This window comes from Crocuta crocuta, unplaced genomic scaffold, assembly GCF_008692635.1.
Source record: "Crocuta crocuta isolate KB4526 unplaced genomic scaffold, BGI_CrCroc_1.0 scaffold531, whole genome shotgun sequence".
NCBI lineage: Eukaryota > Metazoa > Chordata > Mammalia > Carnivora > Hyaenidae > Crocuta > Crocuta crocuta.
Genome location: NW_027531997.1, coordinates 1,473,305 through 1,480,510, shown reverse-complemented (window position 1 = coordinate 1,480,510; position 7,206 = coordinate 1,473,305). Strand labels below are relative to the sequence as shown.

At 39.4% G+C, this 7,206-nt stretch overlaps 1 protein-coding gene across 4 annotated transcripts in view; it reads left to right on the top strand.

The window, feature by feature from the left end:
• Positions 1–7,206, top strand: part of KLHL13 (kelch like family member 13) — a 190,768-nt gene that overhangs the window by 109,588 nt on the left and 73,974 nt on the right. Inside the window, exon 1 of one of the 4 annotated variants that reach the window (XM_077775175.1) lies at positions 1,555–1,582. The exons of the other annotated variants lie outside the window; for them this stretch is intronic. The gene's annotated coding sequence lies outside the window, so the exon portion shown is untranslated. Of the gene's footprint in view, positions 1–1,554; positions 1,583–7,206 lie in introns of those variants that run through there. 4 annotated transcript variants of the gene reach the window in all.

The window sequence follows — 7,206 nt, the reverse complement described above, 5'->3', positions numbered from 1 at the left end:
TTTGGTAAACATGCAAAAATCATAGGAAGCATGTATAAAGCTTGATTCTTTAAAAAAAAAGTCACTAAGGAGATTTTATTTTCTTTCAGACTGTGGTCTAGATTTGTGTATATATCTAAAGCTTAAGTGTAATGCAGGCTAAGAAATACATATATATATATTTTTTAAGTTAAAATAAAGAATAGTGACTTGTGTAGAGATACATAATTTCCCTCAGCTACCAGAAGGTGGCACACCAGATTCTTCTTAAATACACAAAGGAAAGGAATAATATTAATAGGAATATAAAATAAGCTGTATTTAAAGATACTTTAATGTATTTGTAAAGGAAAAATAACATAATTGCTATTTGCATGGTGAGGCTTAATGCTAAAACGTGGCAAATATTAATTCAACCCATTGTAGCTTTCGATGATTCAAAAATAAATAATTTTTATGTGTATGGCGTTTTAAAAGTGGACTTTGAAATAGTATTGCCATTAAAGAGATGCTGTTTTTAATTCATGGTTCCAAACAAGAAATAAAAGACTTGCCACTTACCTTTAGCATAAGAAGTCCTTAGCGTGGGGAGAATATTTTGGATAAGGTCTCTGCCAAGGTCTTTCTGAAGGTACTGTTAGACTCTGATTTTGATTGAGTTGTGACTCTAATAATGCAATAGTGCCTGTGTGATGACCCAGAAAAGAGCCCAAACTGTTTATTTTGAAGACAAACTAGTTAGATAAGGGTAAGGCTTAGTAATGGTCACTTTCTGTAAGCTAATTACAACATAAACGTAATAAAGGTAAATACAGGAAATTTGCCTTTAGAGTTCCTCCAACACCTGCCAGCTTACTTTAATTTTCTCAGAAAGTTGTCTGGTGTCAGCCTATATAGTGCAGTGCTCCGTAGTAGTCTCTGTTTTGAGAGCTGCATTCCTTGGGCAGACAGACCCGAAGTCTGTTTATTAGCCCAGAGGAGTGAGCTACAGGAGAGAAGTTCACAAAACCAAAATCTTCTGGTTAAGGAGACCGGTGCCTCTCTTTGTATGTTTTTATTCATTACAAGCAGTATGAAAATAAGAAAATTGGTAGTAAACCAACCTAGAAGAACATTAGCCGTCTGTTGTTTGAAAGCTTGTAATGTGTGTTATTTGCTCTCAGGTTTTTATGGCAAAACAGATCAGCAAAGAATTGAACTCAGGCTTCAAAAACTAGAAAATGACAAAGCATTCCAAGGCCGGGTATATATTGACTGGGTATATATATTCCTTCTGTCCAGATTTTTGCCCTTTTAGTCTTTTAGATCAGTTGCCGATAAATATTGTATTTAACGTCAGTCATTATTCCAGACTTTCTGAAACACCAAGAGGGCTTCTACAAACAAATAGAATCTTATGGCTTTCTTGTGAAATTGTTTTTTTTTTTTTTTAGTGAATTTACATATTTACAAATCGTTCTGAGTGGTATTGACTGTTCAGGATTTATGAGCATGGTTTATTAACTTGCAGCTAAAATATAAATTCTGCAGAGCATGCTTTGAAACATTTGAACTAAATACAGTAAAGCCANTTCAAGGATATATTCAAAAAATCAACTTCAGGGTACGTCCAAGGGTCTGCATTTTCCTCTACCTTTTTGTCAGTGAGAATTTATTTTTATAAAAAAGACCCTGAGATACTAGAAGCCATTCGGTCATCAAGGCAGCTTAGAATAATGTCTAGATTAATGCATTTATGAAGCTGAAAAAATGATAAATTATCCCGTTACAGAAATACCACCCATCATTGTATTGTGCTCTGCATTTTCCGGTGGGCTTTCCCAAACACCAGTTCGGTTGGTTTTCGTAAGATTGCTGTGAGTGGGGCAAAGAGAGGGGAGCCTTCCCTATTTCACAGATCGGGGAAGGTCACATGGGAAGTCACAAAGCTAGTTAGTGGGAGACCACCACAAGCAGACCACAGGCGCGCGCCTCCGTGTCCTTCTCCACCCTTCTGCATCAAAAAGGGTTGAAAAAGATGTTTCACTTTTACGTGGTACTGAACAGTCTATCTAGTTTAGACTACCTTTGGTTCCTAATTACGGAGACGTCACACACAGCCTCCGATCTGCGTATGTCTGTCGGTCCGCCTCTGTGCCTATCTGTCAGCCACCTGGAGACCTTGCTTTCAGGCTCACCCAGACTTGGAAGGATCTCGAGTGTGGGAGGGGCAAGATAATGGCCCTGGACAGTGCAGACGGGCAATCAGTGGTGAGCTGGGGAAGGCCAGAGACCGAGAGGGGAGAACAGTCTCGCCGCAGCTAGGGCTATCTCGGGTGGGGGGTGAGCAACCTTGACCTGAAAGCAATGTTTCTTCAAGTTCAGCGGACTGGGCAGAAACATCAGCTGGAGTACTTGTATAAAATGCAGAGTGCTAGGCCCCACCCCCAGACCTGTACGGTTAAAATATTCACCTCCGATGATTCGTAGGTTGTCATACTAATGTTTGACAACACCTGCCTTCAAGGTATAGGACTCTTCTCTCGGTCTGTGTATCGGTGTGTAAAGAAAAGAGCCACCTTTCTTTAGTAGCATCCATGTTTCCTGTCAAAGTATGTACAGGGACCGGAGTTGGGCGATGGTGAGGAAGGACATTAGTGGCACACGTTACTGTAGCTCCATCCGAGGCATTCTCCCCAGAGCCCCTGTGTACTATGTTGACTAGGAGGGATTCTTAAAAGATTTGTGCCCATTTGAGACTTGAAGACCGTAAGAGGCAAAAAGGTTTCTGTCAGAAGGTGAAAAGTAATGAAGTTTTTTTTTTTTTAAATGTTTTTATTTATTTCTAGGAGAGAGAGAGAGACAGCGTGAGCAGGGGAGGGTCAGAGAGAGAGGGAGTCACAGACTGAAACAGGCTCCAGGCTCTGAGCTGGCAGTCAGCACAGAGCCCGACGCGGGGCTCGAACCCACGAACCGCGAGATCATGACCCAAGCAAAAGTCGGACGCCTAACCGACTAAGCCACCCAGGCGCCCCAAAAAGTAATGAAGTTTTGATATGGGAAGAGTTAGCCCATCCCTGTTGTTTTCGATGGAAATTAATTTTGAAAAATCGGCCAATACCCTGTGCCGATCCAGGGTTCTGGAGAGTGAAGGCTTTACAGTAGCAGGATCTTTATGCTTACTCATGTTTTATCTGTGAATGTGCAGTCTGCCTGGTTAGCTAGCCATGGATTTGTGGCCAGGGAACATGAGTTCTTTTGTACACTTGTACCATCTAGCAGAGTCGTAAGTTCTCGGTACTTATTGGTGATTGAACTAATTCAGCATGCACCTCTTCCTTATAGACTTTGGGCTCCGCATAGTGAGTTGATTGATTTTGGTATTTGTGAAGTTTGGTATTTGTGAAGTTCAAGGAGTCAATCTTGCACTGTCAGTAATGGCTAATAGAGGAAGGAGGCCTCGGTTAAAACAAATGCATTGTAGTTGACAAATGTGGAAACACGGTTCTAATTAATTTGCTAGTGCTTGTTGCCTGTTTAGAGGATCCAATTAAGCTCGGTCTTGCTGCCTCTTTGCCCTTTCTGGAATCTGAGTTCTATTGTGCTGTGCTTTGCCGATCTGAATCTCAAAAAATGATAACTCTGGAGATTGCCAAACATAAATATTTTCATTTACTGACATCATAAGAATTTAAATAACGTGTCTAGACCTGGTGGTAGAAGAATCAGAAAAAGGCTCAACAATGTCTGTGACTTAGACCCAGCTGAATAAGGAATGAATGAATAAATAAATGCTAGCTAATTGGAAGATAGTATTTCACTCAAATGTTATGTAGCTTCAGAATTCCATGAGAAGTAACTGGTTATTTAAAACATGTATTTTAGGAACACCTGGGTGGCTCAGTCGGTTGGGTGTCCGACTTTGGCTTAGGTTATGATCTCACAGCTTGTGAGTTCGAGCCCTGAGTCCGGCTCTCCACTCTCAGGGCAGAGCCTGCTTTGGATCCTCTGTCTCCTTCTCTCTCTGCCCCTCTTCCGCACACGTGTGCGCACTCTCTCTCTCTCCCTCCCTCTGACACACACACACACAAATAAACAAACAAAAAAATAAAACATGTTTGATTTTGAAGACATGAGTAGTTCTCAATTTACTGATTGGAGCAGACAGACTTAGAAAGGCAGTCATGAAGCCCATGACTAGTCTAGGCTGAGGGATGCTGGGCTGGCTCAGTATGAAGAACGTGCAACTCTTGATCTCAGAGTCGTGAGTTCAAGCCCCACATTGGGTGTAAAGATTACTTAAATAAATAAACTTTAAAAAATAAAATAAANTTTTTAATGTTTATTTATTTTTGAGAGAGAGAAACAGAGCATGAGTAGGAAAGGGGCAGAGAGAGGGGAGATACAGAATCCTAAGCAGGCTCCAGACTCTGAGCCGTCAGCACAGAGCCCAATGTGGGGCTCGAACCCACAAATCGCAAGATCATGACGTGAGCCAAAGTTCAACACTTAACCAGCTGAGCCACCCAGCCACCCCTGAAGTATGTTTTTTTCTTCCTCATATCAAAATTACATTTACTTTGGTTAGTAATAGAACATGACGTAATGGAAAATAAATTACCCCCCCACCCCCGGACAACCATTGCATCCAAGTAATGAAGTTAGACGTAACTTTGAACATGTGTTGTGGTTAGTTTATAACACATGAGCTCATTATGGAGCATGGGTTAATGATGTCTGACATCATAGGATTTTCACTGAATTAATTGTTAAGTATGTTTTAGAAGCATAACAGTTTTAAATTGCACACTTTTTAGGCTGGCTTCTGGAATTTAGACTTCTCACCATGTATTTGTTATCTTTCAGGGTAAATTTTTCTATACCCGCCTTTTTTCCCAAAGAATAAAATCTTTCCAACTAAAGATCACCCAAGAGAAGAATTCTAAATTATTAGAAACTGAGAAGGATCAACAGTAGTTTCTATAGATGTATATTCCTAGGAAATTTGAAATTGTAATAGTTGGGCCCGGGAAATGCTAAAACTGAAATTAAACCCATTGAACATAAAGGGCCCCTTTTCATGGAAATTTTAAGTAGTGTTGTATGATCTTAATGTGTCACTAGGATTGGCTTTTCATGAAACTGTTTGCTTCTAGATCTCATTTTTAGCTATAACATGTACGGTGCAGGTGTGAATGTTATTATAACTCCTTGGATAAAAGGAAATAAATATCATTTTTAAATAGTAGTAATATTTCACTAATTTTAATTGGAATGTTGAGGAAAATGTCATATGTTATTCTGAAGGCTTTTCAGTAACTCAGAGTTTTATCAAAGCATAACTTTTGCTGAAAGAATGTAGAATATAGCAAATGTTGACTTTCCTGAACTGACATGCCTTTTGAGAGTGGGTAAATATGATGTGCTTATTATTGAAAAATTTTTTGGGGTGCCATGGTGGCTCGGTTGGTTAAGCATCCAACATCGGCTCAGGTCATGAACTCATGGTATGTGAGTTTGAGCCTTCCATTGGGCTCTACGCTGACAGCGTGGAGCCCACATCACATCCTTAGCCTCCCTCTCTCTGTTCCTCCCCTTCTTGTGCGCTCTCTCTCGCTCTCTCTCTCTCTCTCGCTCTCTCTCAAAATAAATAAACTTAAAATAAGTTTGGGGAGCCTGGGTGCTCAGTCCATTAAGCATCCTACCTAGGCTCAGGTCATGATCTCACAGTTTGTGAGTTCAAGCCCTATGTTGGGCTCTGTGCTCACAGCTCAGAGCCCGAAGCCTGCTTTGGATTCTGTGTCTCCCTCTCTCTCTGTTCCTCCCCTGCTTGCACTCTATCTCTCTCTCTCTTTCAAAAATAAGCAATACACATAAAAAATTTTTTAATTAAAAATAGAAAAAAGTTTTTCAACCATCATAGATAAGCAGTATTAGGAAATATTTACTCTTATTCAAATAGTTCAGGATTTATAGGGGCATCTGGGTAGCTTAGTCAGTTAAGCTCCTGACTTTGGCTTAAGTCATGATCTCTCAGTTTGTGGGTTTGAGCCCCGTATCCAGCTCTGTGCTGACAGCTGAGAGCTTGGAGCCTGCTTCGGATTCTATGTCTCCCTCTCTCCCTGTCCCTCCTCTGCTCATGCTCTGTCTTGCTCTGTCTCTCAAAAATGAATAAACATTAAAAATTTTTTTAAATAAAAATAGTTCAGGATTTATAAAAATAAAGATTGTAATATTGCTTATTACATTGTTTTCATGCAACTTTTATAGTTTTACTTCTATATTTGATGCCAAATTTTTAAAAAAGTAGTGAAACTATTTGAAAAGCTTTCTGTGAATGTATTTTTTAGCCAGGATAGTCGTAGTCTTTTTGTTTAAGGATTTTATTTTTAAGTAATCTCTACACCCAACATGAGGCTCAAACTCACAACCCTGAGGTCAAGAGTTTCATGCTCTATTGACTGAGCCAGCCAGACACCCCAGGAAAGGCATATTCCTTTTTTTGTTGTTTTTTTAAGTTTATTCACTTATTTTGAGAGAGAGAATCCCAAGCCCGATACGGGGTTTGAACTTACAAACTGTGAGATCATGACCTGAGCTGATCAAGAGTCAGATGCTTAACCAACTGAACCACCCAAGTGCCCCATAGGAAAACCATATTCTTAACTTTTCTTTCAGTAGCACTGTATATTTGTTTTTATTTTTCATTTTTTTAAGTAAGCTCTACATCCAACGTGGGGCCTTAACTCACCCCCCTCCCCGGAGATCAAGAATTACACGTTCCACCAACTGAGCCAGCCAGGCGCCCCAACACTGGACATTTTTAATGGCTTTTCATTTCAGTATGTTTGCATGTTTAATATACAAACACATTGGAAAATCTAATGATGGTTTGGCTGTTTTATTTACCCATGGTAATTTAAGGAGGTACTTAGGAATTTGCTGGGAGACAACTAAACAGATAAATTATCATTATTTGAGATGAGAGCAGAAATTTTNTAAGAGCAATCCACCATTACTATAAGTGATGCATTTATTTCATTTATAAAAAGCATATATTCTGGGTGATTTTCTTCAGCATATACTTATTTTTAACAAGATAATGTGTATATGTAATTTTTTTCGTGTTAAGGACTTCATAGCCTAAAATTATCAAATTAACAGATGAATATTCTTTTTACCTGACCTGTGCTTTTAGTCAGAGCAGAATCAATAACATTTAAAAATCCTTCCAGGAAATATTTTGGC